Genomic DNA, 22,100 nt, shown 5'->3' on the forward strand with positions numbered 1-22,100 from the left:
AGACTGCAAGATCTGGAGGAAATTAATACAATAATAATTATTTGAGCCAGCACTCACTGAGGACTTATTGGGTACCTTCATTGTCCTAATTTCTATATATATATCAACTCATTCAAACCCCTAAGATTAGAGGAATGTAGCAAACCTGGAGAGATCTCAGGGAAACCTGAAGGGAAGAAAATAAGAACAGGCCAAACTCTGCCTACTTCAGGGACACACCTTGCATAGATAGCTACCTTTAAAAGGTATCTTATGGGGCCTGCACTGTGGCTCAGTGGGTTAAAGCCCCAGCCTGCAGCACCAGCATCTCATATGGGCACTGGTTCCAGTTCTGGCTGCTCCACTTCTAATTCAGCTCTCTGTTAATGTGTCTGGGAAAGCAACAGAGGATGCACCAAGTGCTTGGGCCCCTGCACTCATATGGGAGATCCACAAGAAGCCCCTATCTGCTGACTTCAGCCTGGCGCAGTACTGGCTGTTGTGGCCATTTGGGTAGTGAACTAGTGGATGGAGGATATTCATTCTCTCTCTCACTCTCGCTCTCTCTCTCCCCTCTCTATTTCTGTAACTTTGCCTTTCAAATAAATAAATAAATCTTAAGAAAAAAAGGTAGCTTGTGGTCATCTGGACACATCATACTTCTGAAACACCACAGAACATATAAACTTAAATAAAGTACTTCTATAATGAGCAGAAATGGATCCAGGTTATTGGGCCTAAAGGTTATGCCACTTGTGAGTCCCTCTTTATGAATAAAACATTGTGAATACAAAATTGGTCGGGAAAACACATAGTGGTGATAACAGATTGCCGTCATAGTATCTTATATTTTCTTTTTTTTTTTTTTTTTTTTTTTTTTTTTTTTTTTTTTTTGACAGGCAGAGTGGACAGTGAGAGAGAGAGACAGAGAGAAAGGTCTTCCTTTTTGCCGCTGGTTCACCCTCCAATGGCCGCCGCTGCAGCCGGCGCACCGCGCTGATCCTGGCAGGAGCCAGGAGCCAGGTGCTTTTCCTGGTCTCCCATGGGGTGCAGGGCCCAAGCACCTGGGCCATCCTCCACTGCACTCCCTGGCCATAGCAGAGAGCTGGCCTGGAAGAGGGGCAACCGGGACAGAATCCGGCGCCCCAACCGGGACTAGAACCCGGTGTGCCGGCGCCGCAAGGTGGAGGATTAGCCTATTGAGCCACGACGCCGGCTCAGTATCTTATATTTTCAAACTTTACAAAAACAAGTGATCATGTGGGTGCACTGCAAGAGCTCTTGCCAGAGGCTTGGAAGGAGCCCATGCGAACACGAGGTCTTAAAGCTTGAGTTTCATTTGCTTCATGGGATTCCAGCCTCTCACAATGCGCAAGAGTGAAGTAAATACATTCAGTAGGATCATGAAAATGAAGTGATCAAGCAGGTTGCAGACTGAGGATATCTTTCAGATTAATTACTGATGACCTAGCTATTTAAAGGAACTTCATGACCATAATGTCTCAGAAAATGAGATCAACATCACTAGAGAGCACCCAAGGGGCTAAGTGCATGTAATGAGGTTCAAAAGTGAATGCAGAGGTGCGGGCCTGGCAGCAGGACAGAGTGGCATATTGTTACACTCTTTAAACCCCTTCTGGGAAGCAGCAACCACTTCTCTCTCCTGAATGTGTCAAAACACAGCAGAGCCTTATACAAACAGCCCAGACATGTACCACATTTCCATTCTTGTATATTGACCCAAGGGATTGGGAGGGGGCTAGGCTTGGCGGGGCAGGAAGCAGCCTGTTACACATGACCTACCCAACAGCACGGAATGCATTTCTTGAGTTGCCATCTCACCCTCGGCCACTTTGTTCCTCAACAATAGATGGGCTTATTTTTCCTCCCACCTTGTAAAAATCCACTTAGAAGGAATTTAACGCAATCAGAGAGCATTAAGAAATTTCTTAGTGGGACCACCCATTAATAACACAACCCTAGAAGAGAAGAGTAAGATGCAAAAGTCAAAGGGATCAGGTGAACAGAATCCTAATAGCTTTCATTGAGAATGATTTAATGCAGTGAACTGGCCCGGTTTTCCTTTCAAAGGCGATCTTGAAAGCAAAGTGTTTAGCTGGGAGAAACATACATTTTTAGATAACGGATATGAACTGGCTTCCTTATTTGCACCCTCAGATATTTCTGAAGACCAGAGAGATTGAACCCTTCCCTGCTGTTTGTTTGATTTGGTCTGAGTTGAAGCCAAGTGATGTGGTAATGGAAGTTTGGAAAAACAATTAAAAAGAAATGTATGCAGTGGTTTCTCTGGGATCCTAATTAACTGACCCATTTCTAGGTAACTTAGGGAAATTGTGGACACTGATTATTATCTCTTTAAAGTCCTAATTAAAATGTCAAACTGTAAGGTAGAATGTCTTCAAAGCTGAATGTAATTTGATTGTGTTGGCTTATTGAAAAAATGGCCTTGGAAATACAAATAAACCAGCCACTAAAAAGATCCCAGAAGTCCAGGCTTTAGTCCAGAAGTATAATCTGTTGAACCAATAGCATTTTATAACTAACCACTCACCAAGCAGTAGACATCCAAATGTCAAAGCCAGTTTCATAACATGGTCACACATAGCACGCTGCAGAAGAGTGCCTTGCCATAACATACTTAGGTTTGACAAGGGTGTTTGGGGTTAGGTCACCTGTGTACACTTATAGGTTTATCACCCAGATTTAAATGTTCTCTTTTGCTGAGCCTTCAAAATGGCCAGCACCTTACACACTCTCTAAATTAGTTAGAGTTTTTGGGGCTTTAAAATAATTCCCATGTATTAAGGAAAACTTCTGTTACTCTCAACTATCAAGATCTCAGGCAGAATGGATTCCGGGTCACATCTGTGTTTGGGCATTAATAAAGCTGTCTCTCACTAAAGAAGATGATGCAGTTATGACACTTTGGGAAGCGAGTTAAAAAATGAAAAGCCAGGCCAAAAATAATGACATAAATAACAAAGACATCTGTTGCTGTATAACAAGGACAGCAGTTGTTTAGTATGGCTTCTCAATGACATCTACAATGGCCCACTCTTTCTATTTGTCCACACTCCCATTCTCTGTGTTCCAGCTGTGGTTGCACCAGCTGTAGGCATCACCTCTTCATATAACCACATCTAAATAGGGGAAAAAAGGAATGCTGTCTCCCATGTGTATTCCTTTATTCTTTTCTAGAAGCTGTTCAGTAGACTTGCCATCACATTTTAATTGACCATAGTTAGATCACATGCCCATGCCTGAACTAAACGGTCCAATGGAACTACCATGACTACATTAGTTTAATAATTACACAATTCCACCCTATGGATAAGGAGAAACCCCTCCCCCAGGCTTCCCATATATACATACAAGTTATATGGAGACTTACAACAAATCACATTGTTTGCAAGGAAAATATACAGGAAATGCTGGGTCAGCAACCAGCGAAGTCCACCCAGTAGATGATATGTCTATTGTACCACTATCACTAGGGTCTAAACATGAGTTGTTTCTCCAGTGGTGGACATGGGACATATTTGTGCTATGAAATTTATTCATTCTCTTTTCCAACTCCATGCATGGCAACATGATTATAAAATATCTAGCCATAAATATTTGGCCATGAATAAAAGAAAAAAATTATTTCCACCTTAGAATTCATCTATTCACTTATTTGCTCACAAACATAGATTGAACATCTACTAGGTGGCAGGCTTTGTGCTAAGAATATAACAAGAACAGGAAAGACATGATTTCTAATATCAGAGAGCATTACAGGATAGTGGGAAGAATACAAAGAAAGCAGGATAATATCACAGCACTTTGTTGGAGAAAGCACAGTAGTATAAATTACTTAATGTTTATTTATTCATTTTTATCCTCTCAAAGGGACAAGAATCTTCCACTTACTGATTTTTTTCTCCCAAATTGCCACAACAGTGGGTGCTGATGCAAACTTAAGTCTAGATCCCACTCTCCAACAACACTCTCCAAAAACAGCAGGGACCCAAGCACTTGAGCCATCTTCTACTGCCACTCATGATGCATTAACAGGATCAGAAGCAGAGTGGCTGGGACTGGAACCAGCACTTTGCTATGAGATGCAGGTGGCTCATGCAGCAGCTGAACCCATGACATCCACCACTAAAAATTAATAGTATAGGATATCCTAAGTGTTTTAACAGTGAAAGTTCTGGGAACTATTTGGATGTATACAGGAGATTTACTCCGACCAGTCTCCTAGATGAAGATATTGCTGAAGTTAGAGAAGAATGATGAGTTGTAAGCAGGAAGACTTAAAGGAAGACTAAATTATACAAGGGCCTACAACCTTGGCCCTTATGTAATTAATTTTAACTAATTCAGATAATTTCTCAAGGGTACTAATACTGTTCAAATGGATTCTTGTAGATATACAGATATAATTCTGGAGATTAGTAAAATCAAAGAATAAAAATCTTTATTTTCATTAACAGCTAACTAAAATTTTGCATGTTCTTCAGTAATAAAGATATAGGCCAAAAATACAGTAATATTAGCATTAATCATGATTCCCTCAACAATAGAAATTAGATACTCAAATTACAGCTAATGCAGATATTTCAAAAAAGTGTTCAAAATTAAACATTTATAAGATATACTGCTAAATTTTGTTCTGCAAATCATTAATCAAAACAATATTTCAAAACCCTTTAACATATTAAAATGTAATTTCTTTATTATTTTGATATTTATATATTTTATCTTATTTAATGTATCCAAAAGCGAAAGTCATAAAATGGACAAGACTGATGGGGTGCATTTAGTCTCACATCAGACTCATTCTTTCTACATGGAAGATTTGGAAAAGACAAAAATTTAACTCTTGTTTAATTGTGCAACCTTCCCTATTACATTTTTGATTTGATGCCCAGCAAAGTTCATCTTGGGATTATGAAAAAGTAAAGTATGATTTTCGGGCAGAGGTAGAAGCTCTCTGAGTCTCTAAATTTGTCCTTTTCTTCTATAAAAGTTCCAGTGCAATCAGAAAACCCACCCCATACCATAGCCCTTTGTCATCTTCTACCACCCTAACAGTTAAGTTCAGCTGCTTCTTAGGTACTTACTATAGCAGGCACTTCATCACAATCAATCATAGGTGGTGATTTGATTAAACAAGACACCACTGCATGCCAAGAATTACTAGCATCTAATTTTGGCTTTGTGTTCGAACCCAAGAACATTACAAAACCAATCCCCAAGTCCCCTTTCGGAGTGTCTGTTACCTGAGATCACTTGTGGAACCAATTTCAATATCAATCGAGTCCAAACAGGAAGCAGAAATTACATTCATTATTTGAATAGAAAAGATTTGATAGTTAAAAAAAAAAAAACTTCAGTTCATACATGTTGTATATGGCACAGTGGATAAGACACTGCTTGAAATTCGCACATCCCTTACCAGAGTGCCTGAGTTGGAATCCCGGCTCCCATTAAAATGCACCTTGGAAGGGCCAGCGCCTTGGCTCACTAGGCTAATCCTCCAGCTTGCGGCGCCGGCACGCCAGGTTCTAGTTCCAGTCAGGGCGCCGGATTCTGTCCCGGTTGCCCCTCTTCCAGGCCAGCTCTCTGCTGTGGCCCGGGAGTGCAGTGGAGGATGACCCAAGTGCTTGGGCCCTGCACCCCATGGGAGACCAGGAGAAGTACCTGGCTCCTGCCATCGGATCAGCATGGTGCGCCAGCTGCGGCGGCCATTGGAGGGTGAACCAATGGCAAAGGAAAACCTTTTTCTCTGTCTCTCTCACTGTCCACTCTGCCTGTCAAAAAAAAAAAAAATGCACCTTGGAAGGCAACAGGTAATGGGTCCCTACCACCTACATGAGAGACCCAGATTAAGTTCTGGCCTCCTGGTCACAATGTGATCCAACCCTGGCTGTTGCCAGTGTTTGCAGACTAAGGAAGATTTCTCTTTCTGTGTCTGTCTCTGTGTCTCTTCTTCTTTGTCCTTCAGCCTTTCAAAGAAATGTAAATAACTTTTTAAAGATTTATTTATTTGTAAATCAGAGTTACACAAAGAGAGAAGGAGAGGCAGAGAGAGAGAGAAAGAGGTCTTCGATCCGCTGGTTCACTCCCCAACTGGCCACAAAGCCAGGAGCTGCACCTATCTAAAGCAAGGAGCCAGGAGCTTCCTCTGGATCTCCCACGCGGGTGCAGGGGTCCAAGGACTTAAGCCATCTTCTACTGCTTTCCCAGGCCATACCAGAGAGCTGGATCGGAAGTGGAGCAGCCAGGACTCGAACCAGTGCCCATATGGGATGCTGGTGTCACAGATGGCAGCTTTACCCACTATGTCACAGCACCAGCCCCAATAATTTTTTTTAAAAAAAGGGAAGATTACAGTGGCATGACACCTTCAGTAAACTTTTTGCATGAAAGTATTGATAATAAATATCTGGTTTTACAGTAATGTGATCACAAGTACAGAAGTCTTCTGTTAAAGAACAAACAGCCGTAAACATCAAGGACATGAATTAGTCCATCACTGCTGTGGCAGTAACAGTTAGAGGTGACATCCACAGTCTCCAGTCTGGGGAAGAAAGAGAAAAGCTGGAATATATTTTACTTAGGGGAAGGGCTGCCAGCTGGTGTTGATGCCATTAAGGTGGTCAATAGCCCAACTCCACAAGAATTAGAAACCGTAGAATGAGTTCAGCTGTTGTTATGGGATGGGACTGCTGTTGGTAAGGAGAAGTATTGCACAGTAAAAAGAAACAGGCAGCAAGCAACAAGGAATGAAAAAAATCCCTTCCCCCTCTTCCAACCTTGCTATTTTCCTCTAGTGCCCCCTGTCGGTGTAACCTACTGGGGAGCCCACTGGCCATGCTGAAACCTGGTTTACAAAATCCCAGCTCTGGCCGGTGCCACGGCTCACTTGGCTAATCCTCTGCCTGCGGAGCCGGTACCCCGGGTTCTAGTCCCAGTTGGGGTGCCGGTTCTGTCCCGGTTGCTCCTCTTCCAGTCCAGTTCTCTACTGTGGCCCAGGAAGGGAGTGGAGGATGGCCCAGGTCCTTGGGCCCTGCACCCACAGGGCCAGGAGGAAGCACCTGGCTCAGCGCACCAGCCATAGCGGCCATTTGGGAGGTGAACCAGCGGAAGAGGAAGACCTTTCTCTCTGTCTCTCTCATTCTCTAACTCTGCCTGTCCAAAAAAAAAAAAAAAAAAAAATCCCAGCTCCAACATCAGAGTGGGTTTGGAGCTGAGAAACAAGAACTTTGTAACTGGCACACAAATGGCTTATAAGCTTCACGGAGCTACCAAAAGATAATTGGCACTTAAAATCAGGTGGTGAATGAACCAGCTCATCTCTCATGAACTCTGATTACGAGATAAGCCCACTAAGTAGTCTCCGTGAACTGTCTACTGCAGCACAGTGATGGTCCTCGTTTATCCACAGTCTTACTTTCTGAATTTCAGTTAAGTTGCCATTCTCAGTAGAATCATGAAATGTTAGGCCACGTTTCTCCATCCTGCCTGGGATGTTCATCATCTCTGTGTCCATATATGCTAGCTGCCCTGTGGCAGCCGAGACAGACGCCACACGTAGCATGTAGTACTATAGTATGATTGTCCTAATTTATTACCAGTTTTTGTCATTAATCTCTTACTGTGCCTAACTGATCAATTATCCTTTACCTAGGTATGAATATGTACAGAGGAAAACACATAGTTACATATGGTTGGTACCATCTGCAGTTCTCGGCATACACCTGAGATCTTGAACGTGTGCCTGTGGATTAGGAGGGACACCTGTATAGTCTCTCTATTTAACACTAATAATATAAAGAACTGTAAATAATCAGTCAAGGTAATCCTATTTGTTTCACTTCTGACAGAGAAAGGGCCACTAAGGCTGAGGGGATCTCCCATGATATTATTATTACCACTTCTGGGCACATGTGCAGATGGTTCCGTAATCTCTTCAAAATCTCCTGGGAAATCAAAAGGACTCCTAAATTAGCTTAGCCTTTTAAATAAAATACTGATGTTTTTTAATGGACTATTTCACTGCTGTGGTGGAAGAAATGGACTAGAGATGGAAGAAATGATAATTAGCAAGCTTTTTTATTTATGGAACTAGTCCCTGGTCAAAAGGACCACACATTCTTTGCCCTTGGATGATCTCCACTATTAATAATCATAGGGATTCTGAGAAATAAAAGAAAATACAGTATGCTCCAGGTTGACATGCCATAGTTGGATGGTCTATCAAATATTCCAGATTCCAGTTTCCCTGGGGTAGTTGAACCAAATAACACATCTGACCATATAATATTTGGTATTTTTCTTTCCTGTCCCTATAATTCTAAGTCTTTGAAGAAAGGAGAAACAAAACCCTTACAAAATTATAGGACCGTCTTTGGAAACTAGGGAGCCAGCTGATGAGTACCATCCAGCTCTTGAGCATTTCTCTACACTTTGCATCCTGTAACATTTTATCTTATTCAATATGGCTTCCTCAGCCAACAAGCTAGCACTGGGTGTCGGCTGATGTCTCTCTAGTACCTCCTGGTTTCCATTGTCAAAATGTTTACCGTACAGTTAGGAAAACAGCATGAAAATACTCTACTGAATTAAACAAAATGTTGATGAGGTAATTACTTTCTCAGAATCTTAATTAAGATGGCACAAGAGACCAGAATTATACCTAGCACAGGAAACAAGAATATTACCAGCCCAAAGTATGCCTCATTGGCATTAGGATTATTTTGAGAAACTGCAGAAAACAGTAGAAGCTCTAAAAACAGAGTACAAGCAAAGGAAATTTATAAAGAAAGTCTCCATTTGTAAAGGAGTCTCCCTCTCAGTACCAGAAATAGAAGGATGACCATAAATCAAAAGAAACTTGTATTGCTGGACAAGGCAGGGACTAAAACCTGCCCAAGAAACCTTTCCCTGTTTATCATGCTTTTCTTGATCATCTCCCTGCAATACCTCCCAAACACCCTTCTTTGTCTGTTTTATATAAAGATGGTAATTTAAACTTGAACTCAAAGTCACCTCCTTGAATTGTACTTGTTTGTCCTGAGTGTCTTCCACGTTCAAATGAGGCATACATGTTAAGAAATTTATGTTATTTTTCTCTTTTTAATTTGTCTTTTGTTACAGGAGTTTATCCCAACTAAGAACTCAGAAGGGCAAAGAGAATTATTCTTTCCTCCCCTACATTGACAAAGACAAAAGAAAATAAAGAGACATTCACGAGCTAAAGTACGCAGCACAATTTTAAGAACAGAATGTGGACTGGGTCCTGAAGGAAGAGTAGACTCTAAACCAAGGCAAGTTGGACTGAGGGGGCAGCTGAGAAGATTCTCAGAAGTGAAAATACAATTTGGACTTTGGTGAGGCAAGGGCTAAAGATTTGATAGGGGCAGGCACTGTGATGCAATGGGTTAAGTCACCTCTTGGGTTACCCGTATACCATATCAGATGGTTCAAGTCCTGGCTACTCCACTTTTTTTTTTTTTTGGGGGGGGGGGGGACAGGCAGAGTTAGACAGTGAGAGAGAGAGACAGAGAGAAAGGTCTTCCTTCCGTTGGTTCATCCCCCAAATGGCCGCTACGGCTGGCATGCTGCGCTGATCCAAGGCCAGGAGCCAGGTGTTTCCTCCTGGTCTCCCATGCAGGTGCAGGGCCTAAGCACTTGGGCCATCCTCCACTGCCTTCCCGGGCCACAGCAGAGAGCTAGACTGGAAGAGGAGCAACCAGGACAGAATCCAGCACCCCGACCGGGACTAGAACCCGGGATGCCAGCACCGCAGGTGGAGGATTAGCCTAGTGAGCCACGGCGCTGGCCACTACTCCACTTCTAATACAGCTTCCTGCTAATACAACTGGGAGGCAAAAGATGATAGCTCAAGTACTATGGTCCCTGCCACCTCTGTGGGAGATTCAGCTGGAGTTCTATGCTCCTGATTTGGCATAGTCCCAGCCCTGGCTGTTCTGACCATCTAGGAGTGAACCAGTGAATGGAAGATTTCGGTCTCTGTCTCTCCCTCTGTTGTTGTGCCTTTCATGTAAATGAAAACAAATGAATATTTTTTGAAGGAATTTTTAAGAGAATTGTGTAAAATAAAATCCATAACAGTTTGTGAGTTTGAAATATTAGTAAAAGATGTATTTGAAGCAGGAACTTCAAGTAAGGGGAGATCAGTCATGTTGAGAGTGTGATTTTGAAAAAGTTGATCATAAGGACAAAGAATTGTTGGGCAAGCAGAGGGCAGCATTTGTAAATGATGCCAAACATGGTTCTAACAGAGTGGGCCTGACACAAGGAAGTGAAATCCTGGGGCCAGCGCTGTGGCGCAGCATGTTAACACCCTGGCCTGAAGCCCCGGCATCCCATGTGGGCACCGGTCTAGTCCCGGCTGCTCCTCTTCCAATCCAGCTCTCTGATATGGCCTGGGAAAGCAGTAGAGGATGGCCCAAGTCCTTGGGCCCCTGCACCCATGTGGGAGACCAAGAAGAAGCTCCTGGCTCCTGGCTTTGGATCGGCACAGCTCCTACCCTTGCAGCCATCTGGGGAGTGAACCATCGGACGGAAGACCTCTCTCTCTCTCTGCCTCTCCTCTCTCTGTGTAACTCTGACTTTCAAATAAAATAAATAAATCTTTAAAAAAAAAAAAGGAAGTGAAATTCTACCACGGTAGAAAATAGAAGAGAAGGCTCTCAGAATCCAGAAACAGAGGTCATAGAAGAGGCTGTATACCAGTAGTTGGTTACTTGGATAATATTTTTCTCAGCATCTTGGATTTCATGCTTGTCTATCCACCTTATGCTTTCCCTTCCTGGCCTTGCATGTGGATTGCTCCAGGATTTAAACAAAGACAGTACCATGCTCAGGAGGAAGGGATACTTGTCACATCGCCCATGCTCACCCATAGCTTTCCTTCCTTTCTTTTCACTGTGTTCTTGTGCTGCAATCATTTTTTTTTTCTTTTTTGTGTATTTGATGTTAAGACATTTTTTTAAAGAAAAAAAAAAAAAAACTCCCTCTAGGGAGACACTGCCAATCCCTAGTTAACTCTTAGAGATAACGAATAGCCTAACTGGGGACATACCTTTGATGGGCAAACCAACCAATACAAAGCCGTACCTCCTGTATCTGGCCCAAACACACCAGGAGACAATGTATGTTCTTTGGGCTTCATCACCTCAAAGTCAAGTGCCAGGCAATTACAGAACAACCCTATAATTTGTATCTCACTGAAATAATTCAACCAACTCTGCACTCTGCCTTAAGACACCCCAATAAATGTCATGGCCTAATGGCTCCTGTCTGTTGACCACGTCAGTGTTTGCCTATGTGCCTGTAGGTAGTCTACCATACTTCCTGTTTCTAGGACCTGTGAGGATAAAACTTCTTTTTTCTTGAGCCTCTCCTCTGCCTTATTGTGTGGCTATACCTTACCATGCCATTAAAATACAAAACAGCTCACCCAAACATCATACATACAGAACTGTCATCTCCTACTATCTTTCTCTATTTTCCCTAAATCGAGAGGATTAATGTACTTCCTGTTTTATGATTTGGTTGGGAAAAGAAGGGACATCTGTGGGATGGCACTGAGGCACAGCAGGTTACACCTCCACCTGTGATGCTGACATCCCATGTGGATGCTGGTTGGAGTCCTGGCTGCTCCACTTCTAATCTCGCTCCCTGCCAATGGTGTGGGAAAAGGACCAGAACATGGCCCAAGTGTTGAGCCCCTGCTACCCACGTGGGAGACCTGGAGCCTCCACCTGTGATGCTGAAGAGTTAAAATTGTATATGTGCGGGTGTAAAAAGTTAAGCTTAAGCTTACAGGTTGGAAGCTTCCTGGTGCAGCTGTGAAAATAAAACAGTGAAGTAGCACCTTGACAATAGGGACTCCATTTTGGAGCACTTGAGACTGCATTCTGGGAAAGCAACCCCCCCACCGTGAGACTCTGGTCCGAAACTATGATCTCAAATAGTCGGACAATAGCAGTGCACTACATCACCCTTGGCAACACACAAAAACCCCCTAGCATGATTGCTCAAGCTTAAAAGTAGAAAGGTTACACCTGGGTTACCTGGGCTAATAATGAAGATGTGATTTGTCTATGTCTTAAGATCATAATTGCTGATTGTAAGACTTTAGCAACTGCTTAACAACCGTGTATTCTCTTCCCCCCTTCCCGGTTTTGCGGTTTTTGCCTTTATAAACCCGAACCTTTGGTTATTCGGGGCTGCTCTGCTCATGATGATCAGACAGCCCCAGCATGCTGGATAATCAATAAAACTTCCCCGTGCTGTTTGCATAAGAGACGTGTCTCTTGGTGACGTTTTTCGGGCGGTCAACTCTAACAATGCTGGCATCCCATATGGACACTGGGTTCAAGGCCAATGCTTGAATGCTCCACTTCCAGTCTAGCTGCCTGCCAATGGCACAGGAAAAGCAGTAGAAGATGGACCAAGTGTTTGGGCCCCAACTAACTGGCCCAGTCCTGGTCTTTGCAATCATCTGGGGAGTGAACCAGAGCATGGAAGATCTCTCTGCATCTCTCCCTCCCTCTCTAGCACTCTTTCAAATAAATAAATAAATCTTTTTTACAAAAAGAAGGGGGTGAGGATGGACATCTGAAATCCCATCTGACCATGTCATGCTTTCTTCTCAAGTTCCCACCTTATCTAGAACATTTGGCTCTTTGTCTAACAGGACAGATTCTTGTTTTACCTGATTTCTCTAGTGGTGACCCCATAACTCCTCCCAAACATCTCTATATATGAATAGAATGACAGTGACCTTAGTCTTTATCAATTTGAATGTTAAGAACAAAGGATTCTGAGGCTAGCACTGTGGTGTAGCAGACAAAGCTGCTGCCTACAGTGCCAAGATCACATAGGAGTGTGGGTTCAGTCCCGACTGCTACACTTCCTATCCAGCTTCCTGCTAATGTGCCTGGGAAAGCAGCCAAAGTGGTCCAAGTACTTGAGGCCCTGTATCCAGGTGGGGGACCCAGAAGAAGCTCCTGGTTCCTGGCTTTGGATTGGCCCAGCTCCGGCCGTTGTGGCCATGTAAGGAGTGAACCAGCAGATGGAAGATCTCTCTCTCTCTCTCTCTCTCTCTGTAACTCTGCCTTTCAAATAAATAAATAAATAAATTTAAAATAAAAACAACTGTTCCTAAAAAGCCTGCAAAGCATTCAAGGGGAATACCTACTGAAACTTGTCTGGAAAGTTTCCAGACAAACTTATTAATCTTATCTAATGGGTCAATTTGATTTGGGTGATATATACTTTGTCTTAGCCATCTGGATCAACCCCAAGCATTCTTTTGATCTTTATCTAAATGTCCTTCTGAAGATTAAACATTGGTCTTTTTTTCAGTAGTCTCTTTTCAGAAATAACACTCTCCCTTTTTTCTGAAGGTGCTTCCAGCCAATTATATTCTAAAAGTCATCTCCAAACAGTCAGACACTTCCTCTTGTGTGCCCTTCCCTCTCCAGACCCACTCCCCTTCCCCTACCTCTTCCCTAAAGCCAGCCTTTTCAGGACAAGCCAATGTATGCTCACTGTGAAACACACAAATTCTAACTAGAATCTGACCAATTTGGAATACTTTCCATGGCTAATTGAAAGCCACTGGGCTCGCATCTCCCAGGTCTAGATCATTCATATCCTGCCCTAAATAAACCTTACATTAATCTTTTTACAAATCCTGTTTCTTTCCACCAACAATATATACAGCAAATGATGTGTGTGCATACTATATTACTATAAGTTTGTTTGTATTATATTTTCATCTGACTACTTAATCTAAAATCTGCAAACATGAGGATCTTGTGCTGCCTAGGTCTTGCAAGGTATTGCCACTTTATATCTCAATAAATATCAACAAACCAGCTAAATTTTTGCATGTTTATATTCCTTGGTAAAGAGGTGGGCATGCCAATGTAGACGCCTTCATGCAACACTTGGGAATCTCTAAAAGTTGTAGATTTTGCTAACAGGTGATGGAACTTTCTCTTTAACATATGATGAGACAAATATAGGTACGCGTGGAACCCTTGGCTTTAAAATGTCACATTTAGACAAGACTCTAAAGAGTCCCTTGGAAAATAACTTTATGGTGTAGCAGAATACAGTATGAAGACCATTTCTCTCTGCTTTAAAAGTAAATATTTTTTGGTCTTTAATACAGTGATCCCCAAACAGCAATTTTTAAACAGCAAACTCAAACAGCATAAAAGCTCCAATTATTCACAGTCAGTAACGGTCCTCTGCTCCTGTCTGTTTCACCAGGCACATATTTGGATCTTTTCATATCTTTTGGATCTTTTCATATTATTTCATGTGGCTCCTCCCCTCCTTTTCTTTAAAACACCTTGTTCTTTGTGGTTTCTTGCATCTGGGAACTATCTACAAGATACCCCCAACTTCTTAGCTTGTGTATATTTAGTTGCAAAATTTTATTGTTACCACCTGTGATGATTGTTTAGCCAAGCTGAATAACTAACTTAAAAAGAAAAACAAGAAAGCAGACAAAGAGGAAAGGAGAGAAGAGGGAGGGAAGTATTATATTCCTAGAATTCTATCTATGAATTACATTAAATCTGTGCTCTTTATATTAAAAATAAATAAATAAACTTGGAGAGAAAAAGAAACTAAATTTTTTACCAACTATATTGACATCAAATCCTCTCATATTCAAACAATGCATGCTTAAGGACCAGCTCCTGATCCTTCCTCCTCCGCCTCAAATATAAAGAAAACAGACATAAAACATTTTCAATAATCAAATACTAGAGAAGTAGTAAGTGCAAAAAAAAGATGAAGAGAATATCTAAAAATCTTTATATCATTGGAGCATAAAAATGAAATACCTTAGATATAATAGGCATTTAAAATTAACAGGTTTGCTGCAAAGAGATATCCAGTCATTTAGATATTTTCCTTGTGTGCCTATAGGTAAATGTCCCTGTGCTGGATCCTACAGAAGATAGTCAAAAGCAAAATATAGGTTCTGCTCTAGAGCAGAATAAATATTAAATTTGAATTAGAAAAAATCTATCACATGGCATGTGCATTTTGACTTTGATATGTTTTTTTTAAAAGATTTATTTATTTGTTTGAAAGTCTGAATTACACAGAAAGAGGGAGAGAAGTCTTCTGTCTGCTGGTTTAATCCCCAGATGGCAGCAACAGTCGGAGCGGTGCCAATTTGAAGTCAGGAGCCAGGAGCTTCTTCTAGGTCTCCCACATGGGTGCAGGGACCCAAGGACTTGGGCCATCTTCTACTGCTATCCCAGGCCATAGCAGAGAGCTGGATTGGAAGAGGAGCATTCAGGACTAGAACCCGGCACCCATATGGGATGCCGGCACTTCAGGCCAGGGCATTAACCCGCTGTGCCACAGCACTGGCCCGAACCTTGATATGTTACTTCTCAGATATTAACCTAAATAAACAATCATGGATGTAACTACATGGGTTTATAGGACACTTTTTATAATTGCTAACATTGAAAAATGGTGACAGTTAATTTTAGAAAGTGGTCACACACAGTAGAATCTCATGAAGCCATTAAAGTGATAGAAAGACCATCCAATGGCATGGAGAAAAATTTGTGGAAAATCAGAATTAAAATTAGTAAACTTGATATGGGGCTGGCATTGTGGTGTAGTGGGCTGGATCTCCACCTGTGGTGCCTGCATCCCATATGGGCGCCAGTTTGAATCCCGGCTGCTCCTCTTCCAATCTAGCTCTCTGCTATGGCCTGGGAAAGCATTAAAAGATGGCCCAAGTCCTTGGGTCCCTGCACCCACGTGGGAGACCTGGAAGAAGCTCCTGGCTCCTGGCTTTGGATGGGCGCGGCTCCAGCCGTTGAAGCCAACTGGGGAGTGAACCATCGGACAGAAGACCTCTCTCTCTCTTTCTCTCTCTCTCTCTCTGCCTCTACTTCTCTTGCTGTGTAACTCTGACTTTCAAGTAAATAAATAAATCTTTAAAAAATATATACAAAATACCGCCTACATTAAAGCCAGCATTAGCATCCTGTTTAATGATGACTATTAGAAGCAAGGCAGGAACATGTGTTCTTGCCATTTCCATTCAACATTGTACTGGAGTCCTGGCCAGGACAATTAGGCAAGAATATTAAATAAAAAGCCTTCAGGTAGGAAAGACAGAAGTAAAACTGTCTGTCTGCAGAGGATACACCCACCCACACACACACATACACACAGTATATAGAAAACCCTCTAGAATTCCTCATAAAACTAATCAGTGAGTTCAGCAGGGTTACAATATAAAATATGAACATTAATCACATTTTTATGTAGTAGTGATAAACAAATTGAAAAATAAATCAAGAAAATACTTCCATTTAAAAGATGTCAAGAATAAAATACATATAAATAAATTTTACTAAATGAGTGTAAAGCATTGAAAACCACAAAAACTGAGACATTTTTCTTTCCCCACAGAATTTGAATGATGGCCGGCGCCGTGGCTCAATTGGCTAATCCTCTGCCCGGTCGGGGCGCCAGATTCTGTCCCGGTTGCCCCTCTTGCGGTCCAGCTCTCTGTTGTGGCCTGGGAAGGCAGTGGAGGATGGCCCAGGTGCTTGGGCCCTGCATCCGCATGGGAGACCAGGAGAAGCACCTGGCTCCTGGCTTCCATAGGCGCAGTGCGCCAGCCGCAGCACGCCAGCTGTGGCAGCCATTGGAGGGTGAACCAACAGCAAAAGGAAGACCTTTCTCTTTGTCTCTCTCTCTCTCACTGTCTAACTCTTCCTGTCAAAAAAAAAAAGAATTTGAATGACATAAATGTCTGGTCTTTTAGCATCACAGGTATCCAACACCCTGTTGCTTTTTTTTTTTTTTCCTTGTCTCTTTTCCTCTTGGTCACGCAGAGTGAGTTCTATTCTTCTACTTTCCAGGGCCAGTTTTCCTCTGGGCCTTCCATTCTGGGCGGAGCTCACCCATCATCTCTGTCAGTTAATTCCAATCTCTGTCATCTCAGCGTTGACATCGATTGTCGTTTTTCACTCAGTCTGCGAACTCCCTAGTTCCATGGGTGATCACAGGTGGAAACCAGAGCGTTTTCCTACTGTGAGACATGGGATCTCAGTCAAAGCTCCTTTTTAGCAGGCCACTGCGGACGCCACTCTAGCAGGGAAAGGGGGCCGCCAACTCCTCGCTTCAGGGACAGGTAGAAGTCCAGCTTGTCCTAGGCTTCCACGGCCACTCAGTCGTGGACCTCCTCACTGGCTGGGTGAGAGCGGGAATTCTGTCTTCCCAGGCTCCACCACTGCTGTGGGAGGGGCCTCATTGTTGCATGGCGGCAGAGGCTCTGACTCAGTGTGGAGTCTTCTGACAGCACCCCAGCTGGGAGAGGACCAGCACCTCATATTTCCTGCTGGAGGTGCAGCCCTCCTCTGAAAGCACCCCAGTGGGCATGTTGGAGAGCTTCATTACAGCCTGAGCAACGTGGCCATCCAGGCTCCCCACTCAGCTCACGCTGGCGTGGGTGGCCTTAGGTCACATGATGATGATGATGATTTTATCCCTGGTGTGTGGTTGGAGTAGAGCTTTTATTGTTTAAGGCTTTTTGTCCTGCTAGGTTGCCCCTTTCCTAGACCTCTAGCCAGAAAATCAGACTTCCGTTTGGGCTTTTCTTTGTTTCTCTGCATCCATTGGCCTTTCCAAGTTGCTGTCTCTTAGCTACAAATCTGAGCTATAGGAAGCAAAAAGAAAACCCAGGGAATACACAATCGTGTGTCCTGTGTCCTACCCAGTGCGCCTTAGCTCTACCTTCCTGAGTCTTCTCAGTTTTGTTTTCTTTATTAAATAATGTCCAGGGATTCTACTGTATTGAGGTGAAAGAATAGGGAAACCTTCACCCTCTGCTTCCCAGACACAAAAGTTTTATCCACAGATACTATGGCGATAGCTTTAAACGACTCGAGTTCTTTTTAAAATTCCTGAGGTTCTTACTGGAAGCCTTAAATCCTTCTTCATCGTTGGCCACTCCCACACACTTTGGTATCTATTGTAGATGACGTGTATCTTCCCACTTAGAATGGTTAGACAGGGATCCAAATACTCTCCCGTGTCTTAGAGCTAAGGGTTGTTTTTTTCTGACACCAGGAAAATGAGCCATACTCCTCCAGGTAGTGGGACCCTAACAAAGTATGTGTTTGGGGTGGAGGTGGGGTCAGATGGTACTTTTCAAAATGAACACTTGTGGAGTCAGACAAACATTGATGTCTGGCTATAACCCTGTCCTGGGAGGCTGGCATAGACCCTGACTGAGGGGCACATCCCTCAACCTGCTTTGCAAGGAACTCCTAACAGGAAGGAATCCTAATAATAATCATCCTCTCTGTGCTTTAAAACTGACTTCATTAAAAGAAAATGAAGCAACTTTATTTGTCTTGCACATTTGCCTCTATAAAATATAATTTAAACCCTTTTAATAATTTATTTTTTGTACTAATTCTAGAAGGGAAATCTTGGTCCCCAAACACACATACTTATCCCATTTTTTTTCCTACTTTGTTAGTTTAATTTTTAGATTATTGTAGTCTTCTATGATAACTGTATGCTTAACTTATCTAGGTGAGAAACACAGAGAGAGAGAGAGACCGAGACAGAGAAAGAAAGTCTCATCCACTGGCTCACTCCCCCAAATGCCTGCAAAAGCCAGGGGCCCGATGCCAGAAACTGGGAACTCAACCCACATCTCCCCTGGAGGTTGGAGGGATAAAGAAACTCACGATATCACCACAGTCTCTTAGTCTTCCTTTAACAGGAAACTGGAGGCAGGAGCCAGAGCCAGGAATCAAAACCCGGCACTCCAACATGGCACACGAGCAATATATCTAGCATCTTAACCACTAAGCCAAATGCTGGCCCTGCTTAGCTCTTTTAAAAAACACCTAGAATAAGCCAGCTTTTCCTGCAGGGCTAGGCTTTCACATTGGACTACTTTAGCCTGGACCCCAGGGTTCAAAGGAAATTTATCAAAGACAACATATGATTCAATGTGATATTTCCTTCCCCTTGCAGTGGAATGTTACCTGTGACTTTAAAAGCAAAAATTCCTCTATTTATGCTCTCTATTCCCTCTGTGATCTAGCCAATGCAGGCACTCCCTACACAGCATGAATCTACTTTCATAGCTTTACAAAATAGCAGACACTATTCGTTCTCCCAGTGATGTCTGGTGCACCATGTATTCTTCCTAAGGGGGGATTTTCTATTGCTATCACAGGGTCCTCCTGAGACCTCCATCCTCCTCTTTCACTTAAAGTATTTTAATCTATCTTCTGCTCTCATCTTAATCCAATTATTTTCTCATTTTAAATTTTAGAAAGAGTTGGCTTTCCAAAAGATATTAGAGCTGTCAATCTACCCTTAATGATCAGTTCTTTATCCTCAGGACATGTCTGTCTCCTTGATGTCAGATCTAGGTAACCTTTCTACTACCTATGGGAATCTCCCTGTGGGTGTGCACTGCAGAAGTCAGCAAGTCCTAGAACAAAAGTTCTCAAAGTGAGGTAGGTCCCTGAGCCAGAAGCAGGAGCATCGCTTCAGGACTTGTTAGGAATTCAAGCTCTGGAGCCTCACTCCGGACTTCAACACCCAGAGATTCTGGAGTTGGTGGACATAAATCAGTTTAATCAGCAAGTTTTCCAGGTGACTCTCGGCCACCAAAGTGTAGATGCTAATTGTAAAGCAATGGTTCTCAAAACTTGGATGCACGTTGGGATCACCTGTGTGTGTGTGTGTATGTATGTGTGAGTGTGTGTGTTACAGACTGAATGTGTCCCAAACTGATATGCTGAACCCCTGACCCTGTGGAGGTGGTTTGTTTGGGGGTACAGCCTGTGGGAGATAATTAGAATTATTTGAGGCCATGAGGATAGAGCCCCCATGGTAGCGTTAGCACCCTTCCAACAAGAGGAAGACATACCAGAGCTCTTTGTTTGCCAAGTGAAGACACACGGAGAGAAGGCAGCCGTCTGCAAGCCTCCCCAGCAACCAAAACAGCTGGGTCCTGATCTAGGGCTTCCAGCCTTCAGATCTGTTGGAAACAAATACACACTCTTTGAGCCACGTAATCTGCAGTATGTCTTTAGGGCAGTCCAAGTACATGCCAGTCGCTTTCTAAATAATCAGGCATTTCTCTCAAAGATTCCCTAAGCTTTATAGAGATAGCAACAAACTCAAACAAAATTATTTTCCTGTCATTTCTGACCTGTGCATATTGAAGCCACAGAATGCAGAGCGTTTTGTCTTTCGGAGTCTCTGTATCTGCAGACTCAATAACACGGAGAATTAAACTCCACACCCCAACTACAAGATCCAGATGAAAACAAAACCTCAACTGATATCTTTAATAAGGGATTTTAATTAAGAGGATGAGACATGTTCCAAGAACAACAACAAAAAAAGGAGTATATGCTCCAAGACAGTCTTGCTCACATCTCGTGGCTATGTTCCCCGGGCTAAGGGGAATCCTGAGAGTTTTATTCTCTTTCATTTGGTCTTCTCACTTTGGCTCCTCAGAAAGAGACCAGAAGCGCTGGCTGCATGCTGAGAGGTAACAGAAATTATTCTCACTTTTATGAGAGACAATACAGTTTTCTGTCACAAATTTATAAAAATCAGCTTTTTTGAGGTATGATTTATGTACTATAACCCGTTTTAAATGAACAATTTAATGACTTTGGATAAATGCATGGTCTATAAATACATAATACGATATGAAATACTTCTACTGCATCAAGAAATTCCCTTTTGTAGCTAACCTTCTCCCCCGAACTACAGATCTTAAAACTTTGGATCTGCTTCCTATTCTGTTGCCTTTTTTAAAAAAAATTTATTGTATTTATTTGAAAGGCAGAGTTACAGAAAGAGAAAAGAAGAGCCAGGGAGAGATCAGTCTTTCATCCACTGGTTTACTCCTAAATTGGCCAAAGCCAGAAACCAGGAGCTTCTTCTCGGTATCTCACATGGGTGCAGGGGCCGAAACACTTGGGTGGGCACCACAGGCGGAGGATTAACCTACTGCACCACGGTGCTGGCTCCTGTTTGTCGTCTCTCTTTTTTTAAAGATTTATTTTATTTGAAGGACAGAGTTACGGGGTGGGGGGAGGTCTTCCATCCGCTGGTTCACTCCCCAGATGGCCACAATGGCTGGAGTTGTGCCGATCTGAAGCCAGGAGCCAGGAGCTTCCTCTGGGTCTCCCACGTGAGTGCAGGGGCCTAAGGACTTGGGCCATCTTCTACTGCTTTCCTGGGCCATAGCAGAGAGCTGGATCAGAAAAGGAGCAGCCGGGACTAGAGTTGGCGAGTTGGCACCCATATGGGATGCCAGGGCTTTAACCTGCTGCACCACAGCACCAGCCCCGTGTTTGTCTTCTTTTAATTAACATAAGGCTTTCAAGGACATTTATGTTACCAGTTTACAGCTATTGTGAATAAAACTTCTATAAACATTTCTGTACTACGTAATGTGTAAACATAAACTTTCATTCCCTTACATACATAGGACTGGAATTAAAGGATCATACAATGGCTGTAGGTTTAACTTGGAAGAATCTGCCACTGTTTGCCTAAGTGGACCACTTCCCATTCTCATCAGCAATATAGAAGAGCTATAGTTATTCTATCTCTTCACCAACACTTAGTATTGTCAATATGTTTTCTTTTAGCTATGATGTTGTATAATATCTGGTTGTGGTTTTACTTTACATTCCTTTGATGGTGAATAATTTCTCATGAGACATATCTATCCCTTTGTTTAGGTATCCCTTAACGGTTTTCAGCAATGTATCACAATTTAAATTATATAGGTCTTGCACATATTTTATAAACTTACTCCTAAGCATTTTATATTTTATGCTATTTTAAATGTTACTTTTTTAGTCTCAGTTTCCAACTGTCTACTGCTCATATAAATACAATTGTGTATCTTGAGCAGACATCTCCCCACTGTGCTAAATTCATATTTTCAGCATTATTTTAGGATTTGCCTTAGCATTTTCTATGCAACAGAACATGTGGACTGAAATTAAGGCAGTTCTACTTCT

Source organism: Oryctolagus cuniculus, chromosome 20 (genome assembly GCF_051225735.1).
Source record: "Oryctolagus cuniculus isolate XC-2025 breed Fujian yellow rabbit chromosome 20, ASM5122573v1, whole genome shotgun sequence".
NCBI classification, from domain to species: domain Eukaryota; kingdom Metazoa; phylum Chordata; class Mammalia; order Lagomorpha; family Leporidae; genus Oryctolagus; species Oryctolagus cuniculus.